This window comes from Saccostrea echinata, unplaced genomic scaffold (genome assembly GCF_033153115.1).
Source record: "Saccostrea echinata isolate AGI-Se365-2 ecotype Australia unplaced genomic scaffold, CSIRO_AGI_Sech_v1 ptg000033l, whole genome shotgun sequence".
In the NCBI taxonomy this organism is placed as follows: domain Eukaryota; kingdom Metazoa; phylum Mollusca; class Bivalvia; order Ostreida; family Ostreidae; genus Saccostrea; species Saccostrea echinata.
The window spans coordinates 18,324,011-18,344,564 of NW_026889782.1; the positions used below are offsets into that span (position 1 = coordinate 18,324,011).

At 37.4% G+C, this 20,554-nt stretch overlaps 1 pseudogene; it reads left to right on the plus strand.

Moving 5' to 3' along the window:
* The first annotated feature begins 13,798 nt into the window (after positions 1–13,798).
* Positions 13,799–15,721, plus strand: LOC133198719 (uncharacterized; annotated as a pseudogene).
* The last annotated feature ends 4,833 nt before the right edge of the window (positions 15,722–20,554 follow it).

Here is a 20,554-nt window from a genome sequence, read left to right on the forward strand (position 1 = left end):
AGTGAGAGATCTTTTTCGTACCAGCACCTACTGCGACACGGGACCTTGGTTTATACGGTCTCATCCGAAGGACCGGTCTCCACGTCCCATAGTGGATTTCGAACCCTCGACGTAAGGATCAACTCCTTACTTCGCGACTCTAGAGCAGATGCTAACACCAGTCCAATATACATTTATATCTATAATGTAAAGTCTTGGAATATCAGTCCAGCACTTCAGTTCTCGGCCAATACAGGGGAGGTATAGCGATGTTGCTTCTATCGTGTCATATAGTGGTCCTCTTGTGATAGATAAATCTGAGAGTTATGCATTTGAAGTATATCATTGAGGGAGTCGGCAAGATTCCAGTTCCCCAAGAGCAAGTCTATTTCCTAGGCGTTTGCACCGAGGGAAATAGGCTTGCTCGAGGGGAACTGAAATCTTGCTGACTCCCTCAATGATATATTTTAACTGTTTTATTATACCGATTCAAACAAGAATTTTGAAAAAAAGTTAAAATCAACACAGTAAAAATGTTTCATTTTAATTAAAGTATCCAACTTTTAAACAGGGATAAATAAAAAATCATAACAACACAACAGAATGTATAACAGTCATTCAAGAAATTCCATTTTATCATTAAAAAATTTAGTTCATTGCCTGAGCTACTTTGTAAAATTGAAGGTAACATTAGAGTTAGCCGAGTTTACAAAGTTACTTGATCTGTCTAGCTCTCGGTGCACATCAGTTTACCATGTTGTCGTCACAATACGAGTGGCATAATATTTCCTGTATGAATTAGGCCCCGCCTCCTTATATGATGCATTAACATAGCTGCGTTATGAATATTTATGAGTTTATTTGGAACACATTGGAACTTTTCATACGATTTAAAGAAATTGCTTAGTGTTCCGAATAGGTGTGTATCTGTTCATCAGACTATCACACCTTTTTGCAGGGAATCAGTCGTTTTACGGTGATTTTCAGGAAATCAGCAAAATATATCAATTTACTCATGTATAGTGAAAAATCAGTAGAGGTATAATAATAGTTTTTGACTTCCCCTCCGGGCATTGTCCACTCCCTTGGTCATGTCAGTACTATTGGACGAGCCGTAGTATAGATATTATGACTAGTAGAAGAGGACAAGCGCATGGGTTCGATGATCACTTTATGACATCAGTCGTGAGATTTAATGACAAGCCGAATGATCTGTCACGTTTCAAGCACTGGACGTACAGGGATTATTATGCCCTGTTTACACGCGTCCTGATCATAAACAACAAATAAAATATCTATACATTGTAAACACAATAATAAATACAGGGCAATATAAAAAACCATCACCTGTAAAATATGTTAAATTTATACTTGATTATTCAATTATAATAGTTTTCATAACGTCAATTGTGTTACACACTGTGGGACGTGGAGACCGGTCTTTCGAAACCGAGGTCCCGTGTCGTAGTAGGTACTGGCACAAAAAAGATCCCTCACTGCTCAATGGCGCTGAGTATAGGTCAAAATTTGTAGCCCTTTACAGGCAAGTGGTGGCGTCAGTAAATAATTCTCGAGATGGACGTTAAACAACAAACAAAACATGCAAAAATCAGTATATTGTTCGTGCTGTATTCCATGCTTCTTCCTGATTTGTCACCAACTTTGATAAAAACAGGAGATGTTACTGTAGCTGCGGTCCATCCGTCTGTGGTCTGTCTACAACACTCAAGTTTTTCTGCCTATTTCTATACTTTTATCTACCTGTCTTCAAAATTTTGGTCGTTCTTCCTGTCTGTAACTCTTTGCTTTGTCTGCATGTCTGAAACACTTTGGTCTGTCTTCCTGTCTATAACACTATGGTCTGTCTGTAACACTCTTGTCTGTCTATAACACTTTGGTTTCTTTGTCTGTAACACTTTGGTTTCTCTGTCCGTCTGTAACACCTTTTTTGTTTGCCTTTCCGTAACACTTTTGTCTGTCTGTTTGTAACACTTTGTCTGCCTGTCTGTCTGTAACACCTTAGTCTGCCTGACTGTAGCACTTTGGTCGTTTTGTCTGTAACACTTTGTCGGTATGTCTGTCTGTCTGTAGCACTTTGGTCTGTCTGCAACTCTTTGGTCTTTCTGTAACACTTTGGTCAATTTGTCTGTAATGCTTTGGTCTGTATGTAAAATTCATTTGTTATATAACTTCACAACTCCTTTAGTCTTGAAAAGACTCATCTTTTTCCCTTCCGGTTGAAAAGCTGGAGGTATATAGTGATGGGGTTCAGTCCTTCCATAACATTTGGTGGTACTAATCTCTCGTCCGCAACTCCTCTTATACCACAGATATGTTTAGTAATTAAATATGATACAGTTGTTCAAGCAACCGTCATTTTTTTTTGTGTTCCCTGCCGAGCAGAGCAACACTTTGGAAACACACTTGGGAGACATTGGGGTATTGCTTTTTATAAAGTAACAGTGTTACTGTCCTTGTGACCTTTGAACATGACCTTTGACCTATTTTTTTTTCCAAAATACTTATACATTTTCTTGAAAAACCCGATTGGCAAGTCTGTTTATTTAGCAAATGTACCGCTTGTAATTATATCAGCGTTACAATTCACTTGGCTTTAGATCTATTTCCTTTAAAAAAATTAATTCAACTTCACAGAAAAGACCAATAATGTTCTCGACTTGATGGAAAAGACCATGTTATCTTATGATAGTAATGTTATTATAGTAAATAAATCGAGATCAGTATACTTGGCCCCGTATATCTGAAGGATTGATGATATAAATCCATACGAATTGATAAAAAAATTAATGTAATGAATTAAATTTCACCATCATTTAAACATGAATCATTTAATTTACATTGATTGTAAGTTTTATCCGTGGAAGCTATGTTATCTCTCCTCTAACTGAAAAAAATTCAATATGCTAGTGTGATATTTAAAATAAAAGATCATCACTTTTCCATCCACTGATTTGATGTTCTTCAATACAACCTTTTTTTCTGGTTGGGAAATTCAAAAGTTTTAATAGTAATTATATTTAAAAAAAATTTTTTTGTTGCTATGTATACCTTTTAAAGTTAACTTTATCATGAGTCAATCTTTTTTTCCTTTATGAAATATGTATCAGAAAAGCGAAAGATTTATAAAACAAATACATCTTCAGAAAGCGACTGCGCTGTTCAGTAAACAACTGCAAACAAAATCGAGTATCCCATGCAAAGAGTACATTTCTAGCAGACCTGTTTCGTCTCATACTGTCACCAATCACATCAAATCAAATGCAAACAACTATTTGTAAAAGGAAGCATCATACTTCTTATTGACTGTGTTTAATTCCTGACTCACAGACCTGCCTACCTTTCCACTTGTGGCATATCTCTTCCGCTTTTTATCAAAAAGTTACAGTAGTACGCAATAAAAATCTATTTTACGTTTTTCAAATGCCATGCTTACAAATTATGTTATTATTTTTGTGGTGACCTGCCCTTGAGTTTTAATACGACCTACATATGCATAGACACGATCTGTAACATATATGCACAGACACGATCTGTAATGCTTTCTATATCAAGAGGGCTTCATTTCTAAGGAGTACAACACAGGAAATGATTTGTTATACTAATATGGCTTCCTAATCTAAACTTGTAGCACATACAGAAAGGTCAAGGTATGGTAACGGGCGAATCTGGTCCCTTATTTGATGTAATAATCAGAACACGGTTAAAACCGTGATAGTTTGTAGTTAAGAACTTAAAATAATGCTTGTTTTAAAACCAGCCCTAATTTTGATGCAAAGCTTATACGGAGGCCACAAGAGGATGCAGAAGTGGGGCAATATACCGAATTTCCTTAATTCTGGAGGAATTTTGCCAATTTTGATATACTCTTCACTTCAGAAAATATAGAGCACAAGCTTGCCTTTCTGAGATTTTTATACATAAGATGCATCTGATACTAGTGCATGAAATATATAAATTTCGTAGATAGGCAAGCTTGTGCTCTATATTTTCTGAAACAAAATGTGCTGTAAAATCGATGAAAATTTGCATAAAAATGAGAAAATTCGGAAATTGACATATTTTCTGACCTTCCTGTGACCTTTGTTTATCCCATAATTTAGAACCAATACCCAATTTGTTGCAGGGGTGCTAACAGGTTTTTATTGATAAACTGTTGCTTCATTCTAAAAGACACCCAAAACCAGGGGCCAAAAAGGAGTCTTACCCTATCTTGTCCTTTGGAAAAAGAAGCAGATGTAAATACATTATGTACAGTCAAGGGACATAATTATTCTCCACTTTCAAAATGGCCGCCAAAAACGCACGTCCGCTAAACGAAGTTACTTCGCTGTTTGTGGTTGATAAAATTAAATTTTACCTCAATATTTAATAAGATTTCCTTTCATTATGATAACTTCCTTTACTCGTCCTGGGATGGAGTTAGAAAGGTCTTTAATATAATTTATCGGAATGTTTTCCCACAAGGTCCGAATTTTAGTTATCAGATATCGTGCAGCGAGTGTATGACATGAACACGGGATTCTAATGCTCTTTTTACACGTAACCAAATATTGTCTATAATGTTTAAATTTGGTGATTGTGCTGTCCATTTTGATGTGTTAATATTATTAATTACCATATAATCTTTCACAATATTTGCCCGATAACAGGAGCATTATCGTCCATGAAAAAGTAATCGTTGTTTTGGAAATGTCTTTCAATAAATGGCCAAATACTGTTATAGCCCCGCTCCGAAGGAGAGGGGGTATACTGTTTTATCCTTGTCTCTCTGTCTGTCCGTCTCTGTGTGTGTGTGTGTGTCAGTCTGTCCGTAACAATTTTTTGTCGCAGTTTTCTCAGCAATTACTCATCGCTGATGCTTGAAATTTTAGCACAATCTTTGTTTAGACATGCCATATGGTGGGATTCATTTTTGTGAGAATCCGATGTCAACTTCCTGTTTATCCGTGCGTCTGTCCGTACAATACATCACAAATTTTGGTCACAGTTTTCTCAGCAATTACTCATCGCAGATGCTTGAAAGTTTAGCACACTCTTTGTTTAGGCATGCTATATGGTGTGATTCATTTTTGTGAGAATCTGATTTCAACTTCCTGTTTATCTGTGCGTCTGTCTGTACCATACATTACAAATTTTGGTTGCAGATTTCTCAGCAACTACTTATTGCAGATCCTTGAAAGTTTAGCACATACATCTTATCTTGATCAGGATACATCGTGTTACACTGTACTTATATTCTTTGCGTGAATAAATAATCTAATTTCTTAATAAGAAGTTAACAAAATTTGTTAGACATAGAGCGTATTTACTACGAAAGAAAATAACGAACCCGATTCTTAGCTCTACTGGTCAGAGACCAGCAGAGCTTATGCGATAGTAAGGAGTCCGTCGTCCGTCTGTCTGTCTGTAAATTTTTTTTCAAAATGCTACTCCTCCAACAGTTTTGGTCTGATTTCAATATAACTTGGCACACAAGTAGACTACATTAAGATACATAATTTAGTGCACCGGTTATTGATTTCGATGAACGGTGTTGCCATGGTTACTAAAAATAAAAATTTCTTTGAAATTCCTTTAAAACTATACTCCTCCTACAGTTTGGGTCTGAATTCAATATAACTTGGCACACAAGTAGACTACACTAAGATACATAATTTAGTGCTTCGGTTTTTGATTTCGATGAAAGATCTTGCCATGGTTACTAAAAATAGAAATTTCTGTGAAATTATTTTAAAACGCTACACCTCCTAAGGTTTGATCTGATTTCAATAAAACTTGGCATACAAGTAGATTACACACACTTAGATGCATAATTTAGTGCATCGGTTGTTGATTTCGATGAACGGTGTTTCCATGGTTACTAAAAATAGAAATTTCTGTGAAATTCCTTTAATACGCTATTCCTGCTACAGTTTTAGTCTGCTTTTTATATAATTTGGCATACAAGAAGACTATACTAAGATACATAATTTAATGCATCGGTTTTTGATTTCGATAAACAGTGTTGCCATGGTTACTAAAAATAGAAATTTCTGTGAAATCCCTTTAAAACGTTACTCCTACAGTTTTGGTCTGATTTCGATCTAATTTGGCACACAATTAGAATACACTACGATACTTAATATGCATTTCTATTTTGATTTCAGTGAATGGTGTTGTCATGGTTACTACAAAAAGAAATTTCTGTGAAATACTTTCAAAACGCTACTCCTCCTACAGTTTTTGTTTGATTTCAGTATAACTTGGCACAGAAGTTGACTACATTAAGATACATAATTCTATTTATTAATGCATGTTGCAAAGTTTCAAATCCAAGTGCTACTTTGTTCTACGTACAGACCAGTAGAGCTACAGTCTTACCAGAGACTTCTTGTTAAATGAACGGTATAATCCAGAAACGTTAGCAAGGAATTCCGAATGCAAAAACATTGTCAGTCAGGTACGTTGCGGAAATCAAGTGTTCAATTTATTGTTTGATTTATAAATTACTGTAAACTAAATAAATATGTACATTTGTATGAAAAAAAAATCACTTGCCCGATCGGACAATCAAGTCGACAATTTTACTTGCCCGAACTGCTAATTTACTTGTCCCGGGCAATCGGACAACCGCTAATGTCGATCCCTGTCAGACATATGCACATTCACTCTGTCTCTAGCTGCAATATCGTAAACTACAAAGTATAGAGAGCCATCAGTACAAACAATGATTAATTGTTGTATGTTGTTTTACGTCTCATTGGAGAATTTTTCACTCAAACAGAGCAGGCCCGTAACAACGGTTTCAAAAGTGGAGGGGTGCCAACTTCCCCAAAGAAATCTTGACAAAAAGAAAAGAAAAACTGACTTAAAGTGTGGGCGGACTTCCCAAAATTATCCGAAAAGCAAACAAAAAAAACTTATTTACTGCCTAAACCCTAGAATATGCACCATACATCAAAAACTGGGAGTACCAGCATATAAAGGAAAACTTGCTATAGCAAAGTACTTAAATACTCTTTAATACTCTGAAAAAAATGAAGGAAAGGGGGGGGGTTCCTGGCACCCCGCGTTCTACGTGCCTGTAGAGACGTCACCATTTATCGGTTGTGGGCTTCAAATTTGGACCTTTACTCGGCACTAAGGGCCATTGAGCAGAAATAAATCTTGATCGTGCCAACGCCTGCTCTGACACGGGGCCTCGGTATGTAAGGTCTCAACCGAAGGACCTGTAATTTTCACTTCAAAGCTCCGAGCGCTTGGCGAAGAAACAGTTGCTACCTAATTTTTATCGACTTAAGTCAGTCACGAACGGGGATCGAATCAACGACCTTCCGACCACGGAGCGAGTGTGCTACCGACTGAGCTACCGTGACAACTATACAAGTGTAAAGCAGATAAGTTACTGGTCTAGGTGGATGGTTATGATGATCAAAGGTGCCGCTTCCCAAATTGTGAAATTTGTGGTCCCATGCTGAGGGGTTCTGCTGAAAGGGGAGGGTCTATTGATAATATAGTGTAATCGCATCGATTCTTTGAAAATCTTCACTGCCCCAAGGTATATAGCAAATAAACCAAGTATATAGTTATGATGAGCAAGGGAACCTCTTCCAAATTGTGAATATCTTGGCCCCTCAGGGCTCGAAATAATTGATGACCCGCTGGTCTGGGGCCAATGAAATTTTAATCTGGGCTAGTACATTGTAGAAAGCAGTGCCCTTTGGGTCATTGTTTTTTATGCATATCAAAATTTATTCACAGTCGGGCTAGTTAAATACACAGGTGTGTGTGTGGAAGTTCTGTAGTTTCGTCAAGTTGTACAAATAAACCTGAACACGAATATACATACGCCATTTTCGATATTACTATCTTAGATATCAGCACCAGGGTATACTCTTCGCATTCTTTACACCTGACTGCTTTATTGTCACGGGTATGGGCGTGGAATGGCGACCCGTGTTCCTGCTGGTTACCTTGCATTCCCTTTGTTTACATTTTATTGCAGTTACATACATTTGCGTTTGTTTGTATACTGCACTGACCTGTGCAACTTTTGTAAGTGTCTTTGGTATCTTACTCTCCTGCATTAGAAGAAGCACACCGTTATTTTTGTCGCTACCAAGTGCTGTATAGCATACGTCCGTCTACACCGGTGACGATTGATTACACTGAACAGTGACCTAGTGAGCGGTTCTATATATAGGGGCCCTCAGATACAGCTCGAGTCCAATCGAATATGGTAGACACATTCTTTTTACGAAGCGTGTTCAGCTCTAAGTAAATAGTATAAACAAAATATTACGAATGGTTTAAGAACGAGCTATCTTGATTTAAAAATCTTATTCATCGCTGTGTTTACTACATGCTGTGTCATTACAGCACAATAAGTGCAGATACACGATGGATAAGATAACTAGTTAGTTTAATATTACTGAAAGTAAACAACCTGATCAAAGATCAGATCAAGAAAAGAATCATACAGAGTCATCTGAAAGTTGCAATGATCAAGAATCAGCAGCTGGGGCTAAGAAGTTAAAGGTTGAATGTAGGGGAGAGTCTGACAGCATGAAACGTAAATTATATGAAAAAAAAAATTATTAGAAAGTTTCAAGGGATTTGGAAAAAAGAATTTCATTGGGTGTTATTGAAGGTTACAGAAGATAATGAGATGTTTTGCGGTGTATGCATGCAATACAAAAATATATCTGACCCAGAAAGTGCGTTTGTAAAAGGGTGTGTGAATTTCAGGAAAAGTGCCCTCATCTCTCACAATGATAATAAGAAACACAAATTATGTATTGAGAGGTCGATCGCAGACATAAAAGGTCCCCCTCTCCATGCAGCATTTTACAAGGGTCTAAACTAAGAAATGATGTGATTTAAAAAAAATGAGAGTGCTGTTCAACACAGCCTTTTACATTTCTAAGAAGGGGCAGCCCTTTTCTTCTTTCCCAGAGTTACTTAACTTGCAAGAAAAAAATGGTGTGGATACAGGAACAATGTATAAAAATGATAAAGGTTGCAAGATGATAACAGAAAGTATAGCCAGTGCTATGAAAGAACAAATAAAGAAGGATATTGGTGAGGCAAGATTTATTTGTATTTTATCAGATGGATGTACTGATAGTGCAATAATTGAACAAGAAGCTGTTTATGCACGTTACATTGGATCAGATGGTAAACCCAAAACAGAATTCTGTGATATTGTACTCTTGAAAACAGCTAATTCAGCAGGAATTTAAGAGGCAATAGAACAAGGCCTTATATCTGTAGGAGTAGATGCAAATCAAATAGCCACAAAACTGATCGGTTGTAATTTTGATGGAGCTAGAGTAATGTTAGGGGAAAAAAACAGGTGTTGCTGCTAGACTCAAAGAAAAAACAACCCACATAGTTGCAATCTATTGTGTAGCACACAATCTTGAGCTTGCTGTTCTTGATTCAGTCAAGACAATTCCCTATCTATCCACATTTGATTCAACAGTTAAAGGAATATTTAAATTCTACTATTATTCTCCTATGAAATGGAGAGAGTTGAGAGCTATATCAGAGCTTCTTGAAGAGAACGTTCCCTACTACAGTGGGGCATAAGATGTTAGATGGCTGGCAAGTAGGCACAGAGCTCTCATTGCTTTGGAGAAAAACTTTGCTGTTACTTGCATGCATCTTGAAAATACTGCAAATGATACAGGTGTAGATGCAGCCAAGGCTAAAGGACTCTTGAATGAATTCAAAACAGAAAAGTTTGCAAGATTTCTGCACTTTTTGATTGATTTAACTGAAATACTTTCTGAATTGAGCAAAAGCTATCAGCGTGATGACCTTTTTATTACAGATGTGGTTAGACACCTTGAAAAAGCAATGTGGAGGATATTGGTACTAAAATTGAAAAAAAAGGAGCCTTTCAGTTGAAATTTGAACAGTTTTTGATGCACAAAGTAAGGAGTTCAAATCTGGTAAAACTTCAAGCCAGTCAGTGAAACTAAAAGCCAGCACATCAACTGCAGATCAGATTCAGAAACAGTTAAGTCATCGACTCACAGCTGTAACCAACTATATGGATAAGAGGTTCTCATCTTTGCAAGCCCCTCCATTCAGTGGCCAGGTTTTGCTAATCTTCACCATTATGGAAATCAGCAAATTGAAGGTCTTGATCGTTTCATACCTTGTTTTCAGGGTAATGAAAAAGAGGATGCAAAAATCAGTGGACTGACCTGAAGCTTAGACTTCACAGACAAAGGTTAATTCCACCCCAAGATATTTATGCAGACCTTATTTCACTGAATCCACCTGATTTGCAAGCAATTCTAGTCCTTATAAAATTGTACTCACTCTATCACCTACAACAGCAAAATGTGAGGTGTTTCAGTTCCATGAACAGGATCAAAACCAATCTGAAATCCACCATGAGCCAGGAGTCACTAAAATCGGTGATGAGGTGCAATTTGTTTGATATTTCCTTCACAGACTTTGATCCTGATATGTCTATACAATTTTGGTTGAATGCATCACAGCAAAAGTGACATATTCTATAACTACAAAAAAATTGAATCCTCCACAGTGACTTCCCAGTCTCAAGAACCTGAACTGACCTGTCCAGCTCTGCCCATGATGGACAGTATCACTTCTGAGTCTCAACAACTTGAACAAGTCAGCCAAGATCTGCCTTTGATAGAAACAGACAGTGATGATTCAGTACAGGGAGATTTACTCAGAAATTATTTTGTGATAATTATAAGTCAAGACATGACTACATGATAATCTTTGCTTCTGATTTTTATTAATTAATAATTGCTCCATTTATTCTTAATTTTTTATTATATAAAAACTATTAATTATAAGAATAAAAAATAAACTATTATTAAATTGAATGATTTTTAACCATTGGTTTTGGGCCAGTCTTTTAAAAATTTACTGGCCTAATGGGACAGTGAAAGTACAGAGTTGACCAGTAAAAATTTAAGGTGATAGCCCGAGTGACCAGTGAAAAAAAATAATTATTTTAACCCTGTCCTGGGTAAAGGGTTTTGGTACTAGGGCGGGGCTCTATTGAGCATAAAGAGAAAATGCATAAATTCTCTAAAAATCTTCTCTACCCCTGTATATAAAGCAGATAAAGTAAGGTGCATGGTTGTGATGATCAAGGGTGCCTCTTGCCAGATTGTGAATTTGTGGCCCCAGGTTGAGGAGTTCTGTTGAAAGGGGGGCTTTATTGATTACATAGGGAAAGTGTATTATTTCTTTGACAATCTTCGTCACTCCTAGATATTTAGGAGAAAAACCTTTATGAGCAAGGGCGCCTCTTTTTAAAGTGTGAATATCTTGGCCGCTGGGTCAGGTCTTCTCATGTTAGAGCTGGGCTGTATTGATTATCTAGTGAACTTGCATTAATTCTTTGAAAATCTTCTTTTTCTGACCCTGGGTGTTTAGCAGATAAACTAAGTATGTAGTTATGATGAGCAATGGTAATTCTTCCAAAATTATGAATATCTTGGCCCCTCGTGCATTATTTCTTTGAAAATCTTCTCTGCTCCTTGCAATTAGTATTTAGCAGATTAACTAAGTATGTTAATGATGCTCATGGATGCCTCTTCCGAAATTGTGAAATATTCATGTCGGTGGGAGGTCTATTTAATATAGATATGCATTTTTTCTCGAAAATGTTCTTCTCTGACCCATGGTGTTTAATAGAAAAACTAAACTAAACTGCATTGTTATAACCAGCAAGGAAATCTTTTCAAAAAGTTTGAAATTCATAACCTCAAGGTCAGGGATTTTGATGTTCGGCTATGCTTCTTTTGAATATACAGTAGAAATGCATTATGTTTTGGAAAATTTTCTTCTCTACCCATTGTTCTCCATTACAAAGTAAGACCTGGACAATATCCATAAGCAAGTATACACTCGCCCCGAGGAAACATACTATTGCATGGTTATGATGAGCAAGAGAGTAGTAAGTGGGGTAGTCTAAAGGCAGTATGAGGGCAGTGACGTCATAGGTCACACCCAGGGCAGTATGAGGTCAGTGACGTCATAGGTCACACCCAGGGCAGTATGAGGGCAGTGACGTCATAGGTCACACCCAGGGCAGTATGAGGGCAGTGACGTCATAGGTTACACCCAGGGCAATATGAGGGCAGTGACATCACAGGTCACACCCAGGGCAGTATGAGGGCAGTGACCTAACAATGAAGAGATCGTCTGAGGTCACTGGCAATATCTGTCTGACGCACATACATGAACTGATCCATCTGAGGTGAGGCCACTTTCAAAACTTACTTTCAACTTCTTACAATGTACTAGTACTAACTGATTTTCAAATCACATAATTAATACCATAGATGTCTCAGTACAAATGGACGATTGTGGAGTGGTGTGCTTTACATTCCGTAAAACGAGAGGAACATATAAGGATGGAAAGCGAATGGTTCAAAAGTAAATCAGAGTGTCTGAAAGATTACAAAGTAAAAATGAAAGGGGATTACGATATCATAGACTGCTGGGTTTCAAAGGAATTCCTTGTCAAACGGAAACCTTTGAAATGATGACGTCAATATAATAATAGTATTTAAACAGACAAAACAGTTTATATCGTACTCATATTTCATTTATACGGAGATGGCGGAACAGATGTTGATTGGGAAATTGCTGACAGGCGATTGTGGCGACGAGTGTAAAGGGCTGCTAAAAGAGAAGTTAAAAAACAAAATGTGGATCGTATTACCTGCTTTCCTTGTAATTACACTTATAACTTCCCTCTGCATTGTTGTAAGTGTCTTGCATGAAAAGCAAAGCAATCAGCCTGTGGACTGTGTTTTAAAACCAACATTCGAAAAAGATATTCTTACATCTTGTCCGCATGTGGATCAGTATCCTCTTACCAACGAGATCTACGTGCGTATATGTGTCAACGATACAATACAGGTCGACATAAGGCGGTATCATAACGGAATTCCAGGAAAAGAAGGAATCACATTGAGTCAGATGCAGTGGCAGTACCTGAAACGTTCTGCAGATCATATGGACAAATCTATTCTGAAATCCCAGAAACATATAAAGTAAATGCTGATTCTTTGATATATCACGTGAAAGCATTTCCAAGAAATTGCTATATAAGACGTCGTATATTTCTTTCACAAAAACATTATGGCTTGTCATTACAAATGGATGGTTGTAATTGTGTACAGAGATGGAAAAGAGGACATTTTGCTAGAGAGTCAATGGTTTGATTCTAAGATTGCCTGTAAAAAGGACTTTAACCAGAGAGTGTTAAAAGAAGGATATAGTTTACCTGATTCTTGTGGATCCAGAGAGTACATTGTTCGCAGAAGAGAGATCTGCTTTTAAAATAATATGGGCAAGACAGTAAGATTTTCAGACGAAGTAACGATAATTCATATTCCTTATGAGGATCGAAAGGGAGACTGGATGAGAATATATCTGGACAGATGTCGTTTTAAGAGAAGAATAAATCATGCAGCAAAAATTATTAATCCTGTCCTTTCGAAACATTTGGAGATCATAAGTAATCCTGCTGAATGTACTCATATCCAAAATGCGGAAAACTCAACTCTCAAATCACAGTGAAACCTAAATCTACAGTCATTTAATCTACAGTCAGCGATATGCCTACAGTCAAACACGTGTACGGTCGAATGTGTCTGCAGTCACTTTAGAAAGAACAAAACACGCTGGTTGTGAAATAAAAGTCTGCAGTCAACTAATTCACGTCATATTACTGGTATAAAAACATGGTGATTTAAACATTTTTCATTCAATCTGAGTTGAGCTTAGAAGAATATGTATCCCTCTAGCAGACATGGAGCAAAAACATCATGATATTATCAAAGCGAACTATACGACACTGGGGAAGAAAATTATGACTTCTTCTGTTGTCGGACATCTCTTTGCCTCCAACATCCTAACCGATGAGATGAGACAGCAAATTGAAGCTGAAAAAAATGGTTACGAACGAAACAGAAAACTGATAAGTTTCATTCTTAGTGGAGGACCAAATGCTTTCAGGGGTCTTAGGATGGCACTCATGAAATCTAATCAAACAGACTTATCCAGGCTGCTCATAGTCAGTGATCATACGGTATCTGAGTATGAAAAGAAGTTAGCCATGGCCAGATCATTGATTGTGAACACAGCAGAAAAAAGAAATGCTGAAACGAAAAAGAATCCTGTAGAAGGACAAAAATCACAAGAAGAGCGAGGTAGAATTTGTCTGGATGAGTTCACCAAACTGTTCCTTACAGCAGTGATGTTCAAAGGAGAGATCAATATTCACATCCGTTATTTTACAGAGTCCAACGGTCGCTATTTTGCAACAAAAAAAGGGGTCACGTTTCCGTTACAAAGATGGTTGAAATTAGAATCTCTTTTGCCAGAGATTGAAAACCACCTGCAAAGTAATGAAGCGAGTGGAGAAATGAAATGGCACATTGGAGGGGGTGTTTACGTCTCCATTAACCCGGGGTATGCCACAGTGGACATAAGACACTTTTGGAAACCAGAAGATGTCTTGGAACCGATACCTACAAAGAAAGGCGTGACTCTGGACAACAGCAAACTTGCTAGGTTACTGCAGGTCGTTCAAGAAGTGAGAGAATATGTCCGCGGCTATGATAAGGCTGTCCGAAGAATGTCTCAGTGCACCAGCCGTGGTAACTTCTTTGAACTACCTAGATATGACGTCATAATGGCATATGACGTCAAGTCACTGCATACTTGAGCTGACATGACGGGGAAAGTGTCATAACTTTTACATTCCTTTCACATCACATGTAGAATTTTTTTACGTTGATGTTTAATTCATGTGTCTGGATTGTTGTTTTAAGGCTGTAATGATGGTGAATATTTGCAGTATAAATATCGTTATTACTTTTTCTTGCCTAACATGTACGTATTCAAACAATTGGAAAAAGGATGTGAAATGCCCCCCTTACGTGTCTGTACACAGAATTAGAATCTATAAATCTTATATATATTAGACTGGCACAAGTGAATAATAAGGATTAATTGAAGATATTCTGTGTGAATCTACTAGAGAAATATGTCTTCTAACTGAATTTTGCTGGGGGATTGTATGTAATTTATCCTATTTTGTATAACTTGCGATGATAAGTGGAAAATGACCCCTTGTATGTGGGTAAGTTGAATTTCTCGTGAAATATTTTCTTATGAAATAAAATTCAGACTTGCCCCCAGCACTTTATACATACCCAAGAATACATTTAATTGATTTATGTAACAAGCCGTTCACAATAATTTTGTTTTTCACTTGTGCCGATGTGATTTTTGTGCAACATTTAAGAAAATTTATAAGTGTCCGTCACGTGATCAACACAGTCATGTGACATCACAAAAATGCTTTTTTGTAATACCTTATTCAACTTTCTTTACAACTTAACTGTGTAAGTATACATAGATTACAAATTGAAATCAAAACATTGCTCAATATAAAATAGTATATATTTAACGCATATTAAGCCTTCGGACAGCCTTAACCTAGCTGCGTCCCCGAGTTAAATCAAACAGAACTATGTGCGTTCAGTGAGTCCCATCAAAATCAACTGGGAATATTAAGTTGTCCAGAGTGCACTCCCTTTGGATATGAGCCTGAAAATATGTTTAAGGAATGCAATGCCAGTGACTTATCAGATTGAAATGAATCAAAAAAAAGGACATGGAATAGCAGCACCATTGGTTTCATTTTTTTCATTGAAATTATTGACATGCACATGTTATGTTATTGATTATGTATAATGTACAATATTTACCTCATGACATTGATAATAAATATATCCAAGAGAGAGAAACAATTTTTTATCATTTAATTAGTATATAATATATAACAGATTCAACGGATTAACCAGTAAGGTACTAGATGGCAAAGTACACAGACTATTTAAGAAAGCTCTACTATACTCCTGGAAATCCGGGAGCATTTGCAGGTCCCGAGAAACTCTATCAAGCTGTAAAACAAGATGGGAAGCATAAGATTGGAAGACTGAGAATAAGGCAGTTTTTAAACAATGAAGACCCCTACAGTTTGTTAAAACCTATTCGTCGGTCATTTCCTCGCTCAAAGGTCATTGTGAACACTATAGACTCCATGTGGGACGGGGATTTAGCCGATGTTAGTAACATTTCGTCCGAAAATGATGGTTATAAAGTTTTGTTAGTATTAATAGATATATTCAGTCGCTTTTTATTCATTGTACCTTTGAAAAATAAGCAGCATCAGAACGTCACAGATGGTCTAAAATCGGTTTTTCATAGTGGACGAAAACCGGATACTCTCAGAACAGATAAGGGGAGCGAATTCAAAAATCGTTGGGTAAAGACGTTTTTTAAAAAAGAAGGCGTCCATACCATATACACCCAGAATGAAACGAAAGCAAATTATGCAGAAAGAGTCATCCGTACCATGAAAAATCTTATGTATCGTTATTTCCTGAAGAACAGAACCTATCGTTATGTCGACGTTTTACAAGATTTAGTGACTAGTTATAACCAGAGACCTCACAGATCTTTAGGAAAGCGAGCACCTGCAACTGTCACCAAGGAAAATGCAGATGAAGTGAGACTCATTTCCTACCTCAGTACGAAGAAAAAGAATCCAGTGAACAAAGGCAAATTGGGAAAACCAGATAAATCGTTAGGTAAAAAGAAAAGGACTAAACGAATTTTTAAGTACAAGATAGGAGATGACGTACGTGTTTCACAGCTAAAACATCCTTTTCAAAGAGATTACCAGCAGAAATGGACTGAGGAGTATTTTAAAGTGTCTAATCGATACAAGAGAGATGGTATACCTGTGTACAAAATAACGGATTTAGCCGAGGATCCAATAGAGGGTACTTTTCATGAATCGGAACTTCAAAAAGTCTTGAAGTCGGGAGATATTTTGTATAGGGTGGAAAGGGTGTTGAAAAAGAGAAAACGCAGTAACACAAAGGAAGTGTACGTAAAATGGGACGGATGGCCTAGTAAATTCAATTCGTGGATTCCCGAAAGTTCTCTAGAAAACACCAAATAAAAACAGTTTTCTTCAACGAATCATAATCAGTCAAGATGAGCCTTCGAATGGTGTTGAGGTCTACAGACAGCTCCGAATATTTTGACAATAAACCCAATTGTTTTCGAGTTCAGTTGAATAAACAGATTCAGTTAGATGGATACTGGACAGTTGCTTTAACAGAATTCACTACAGAGAGCTGGGATCCAGACAAGAAAACTCCCGAGGTGTATATATGTTGTGACATATGTGAGGAAACCATTGTTGGTGGCAAGGACATACATACCCCTTCTACGGCGAGTTTTTCTTGGAGAAAAGGAAGAAAACAACATCATCTACAGGTTACCTTATTACCTCCCTGTAAAGATTGGTCAATTACAGCAGATCTGTATATATATAACGGACAGAGCAGGCAATTTAGTGTCATTCTTAGACGGACCGGTGAGCGCTACACTTCACTTTAAGAAGTTCCCTTACGTTTTATGATGAATAGTCAGACGTACATCAGCGACCCTAAAATCTGGGAAGCTTTTTACAAAAACATGGCTGAGAAAAAGTTCAGCCCGTACAAATATAAACCCAAACAGATTGGAAGGGGTATGAGATCACGAAAATCTTGCGTAATTCCCATTAGACCTCATTCACAGTTAGAATCCGTTAGTCCTATTTCTCAAGTGACACCCGTGGAAGAGAGAGCCAAAACGGAACATGTAAAAGACGTAAAAGAAGGTGTTCCCTTTGTCAAGGTCACGAAGGGTATAAAAAGACCATCGCAGCACTCATCAGTCATTTCTACAAAAAAATTGAAGACGTCAACATCGCACAAGAGGAGGAAGAGTAAGAAAACCAGTCTTGTGAAGAAAAAACCAGTCTCAAAAAAGACAACAAACCAAAGATCTAAAAAACGACATACACCTGGTGGAAAAAAGGCATCACAAAAGCCAAAAAAACTTTTTAAGATCGATAGTTACAAGAACGTTTTTAAACAGTAAGGATGGCCTTCCTAAGCAGTGATAATAAAGACATAGCCCAACCAATGGAACTTTCTCTCTTTGCTGCACCCACTAATCAAGTAGCAGTCGAAAAAGTGTATTTTACTGAAGCCAGACCGATTTCCAGCATTGGAGTGTCAGATACCCCCATAGAAATAATCGTGTCTGGATCGGGAGCCGAATATATCGACTTAAAAAGAAGTCGATTATATGTGAAAGCCAGAATTTTGAAAGCGGATGGTACGTCATTAGCGGCCAACGAGAAGACTGGAATTGCGAATCTACCATTACAAAGCATGTTTTCTCAGATGGATGTCTACTTAAACAACAAGTTGGTATCCTTTAATACAAATAATTATCCTTGGAAGGCGTACCTGAAAACAATCTTGTTTGGTGGAAAAGAGGAATTATCTTCTCAGAAGCAGTCTCAGTTGTTTTTCAAGGACGAAGGAAATTTGGGTGACGCTAACGCCTACAATGGTGGCAATGCTGGACTAGTCCTGCGCTATGGCTATACACAAGAAAGTAAAGTATTTGAACTGGAGGGTAACCTGATGGAAGATATCTTTGACATCGACAAATACCTGATCAACGGTGTAGACATCTTCATCAAACTCTTTAGATCTAGTGCACCTTTTGTAATGATGTCGGCACAGAGCACCCCGGCCTACAAACTGGAATTACTAGATGTCGTGTACAAAGTGGCCAAAGTGCGAGTAGATCCTGGTGTTCTATTGAACCACAGCAAGCAGATAGAAAATACTCCTGTGAAATACACCATCTCAAGAAATGAATTGAAAATGAACACCATTCCTAAAGGATCTACTGAATTTTATTGGGAAAACATTTTTCCTCAGGCAGTACCCGACCGTATCGTGGTAGGTTTGGTAGATCAGAAAGCTGTAAACGGGGATTACACAACCAATCCGTTTAATTTCGAGCATTTTGGTGTAACGGATGTAGGGATATACGTAAACGGAGAAAGCGGAGGAAGACCCTTAAAAACCGATTTCACGACAGGGCATTATTCATCAGCATATGCTCGACTGTTTGAGGCCTCTGGAAAATGGAATCAAGACGCCGGTCTAGTAATTACTCGAGACAACTTTGGAAGTGGATATTCTCTGTTCGTCTTTACCATAGATCCCTGTGGGTTTGGTGAAGAATATTTAAACCTGATTCGCAGGGGAAACACCAGACTCGAACTAAAGTTCAAGCAAGGAACAACAAAAGCTGCCAACGTTTTGGTGTTTGCCACATTTTCCTCTCTACTAGAAGTAGACAAGTCCCGGGACATCAATTACATTCAACCATGAATTCAAAACAGCTCCTTGATGTTGTGCACAATGTACCTAACCTAAAACGATTTGTAAAAGGAGTATATGCCAGTAATACTTTACCGGAAGTTGTGACGTGTTACCCTAGTGTCTTCATCATCAATACGCAACCTTTGCCATTTCCAGGAGAACATTGGGTCGCTGTAATCATACACAGTTCCTTAGAGGCGGACTTTTTCGACAGTCTAGGGAAACCACCTGGGAATTACCAAGAGATTGAGAACTTTATTTATAAGAATAGTGAACATTGCAATTTAAAATGTAAACAACTTCAGCCTTCCTATTCAGATTTGTGTGGGCTTTATGTACTTGTGTTTTTAATTTCTAGATTGTGTCTTAAAATGTCTTTGTCGCGTGTTTATGCTTTATTTTCTAGTAGCATTCAACTAAATGATGACTTTGTACGTAGTTTTATGCATGAATTCTTGTATCAATAAACATAATATATGACATTGGTGAGTTCTTATAAATACTTGTTCAATTAACTTGTCAACTCATTAGAGAATCGGTAGAGGAAGGGGAAACATGGTAACGCAGAGCGAATGGTGGAAAACAAAATCCTTGCTACCATTTTCAGCACCCACCACAATTTTAATTAGTTGTAGTACGCAAAGTGGAAAGACACATTTCACTAAACGACTCTTGCAAAATGCAGATGGCATGTTTTCCACTTCTGTAGATAAAATCATATATGCTTATTCTGAATATCAACCCATATTTGACGACATGATGGCAAACATACCGAGACTCATTTTTCATCAAGGATTACCCTCCAAGGAAGATATAGAGCAGTATACCGAGGGTGTAAACCACACGATAGTGGTATTAGACGATCTTATGCTACAAGTTGCGCAATCTCAGGATTGTGTACATCTTTTTACGGTGACTTCTCATCACCGTAACGTTACCACTGTGATGCTGTCTCAAAACTTGTACCCTCCTGGTAAATATGCCAGGACCATATCCCTGAACTGTCTTAATGTCATTTTATTCAAGAATTACCGTGATTCCCGCCAGATAATCACCTTCGGATCACAAATACTACCAGGATGTGTACCATTTTTCAAAGCAGCATACGAAGCTGCAACACGTGAAAATTTTGGCTATTTGCATGTGTGTTTAGAACCCACCCAGAACAAAGAATACCAACTTCGATCTCACATCTTGCCTGGAGAGGACATGGTTATTTATCAGCCCCTATAAATACATGTGCTTGATCA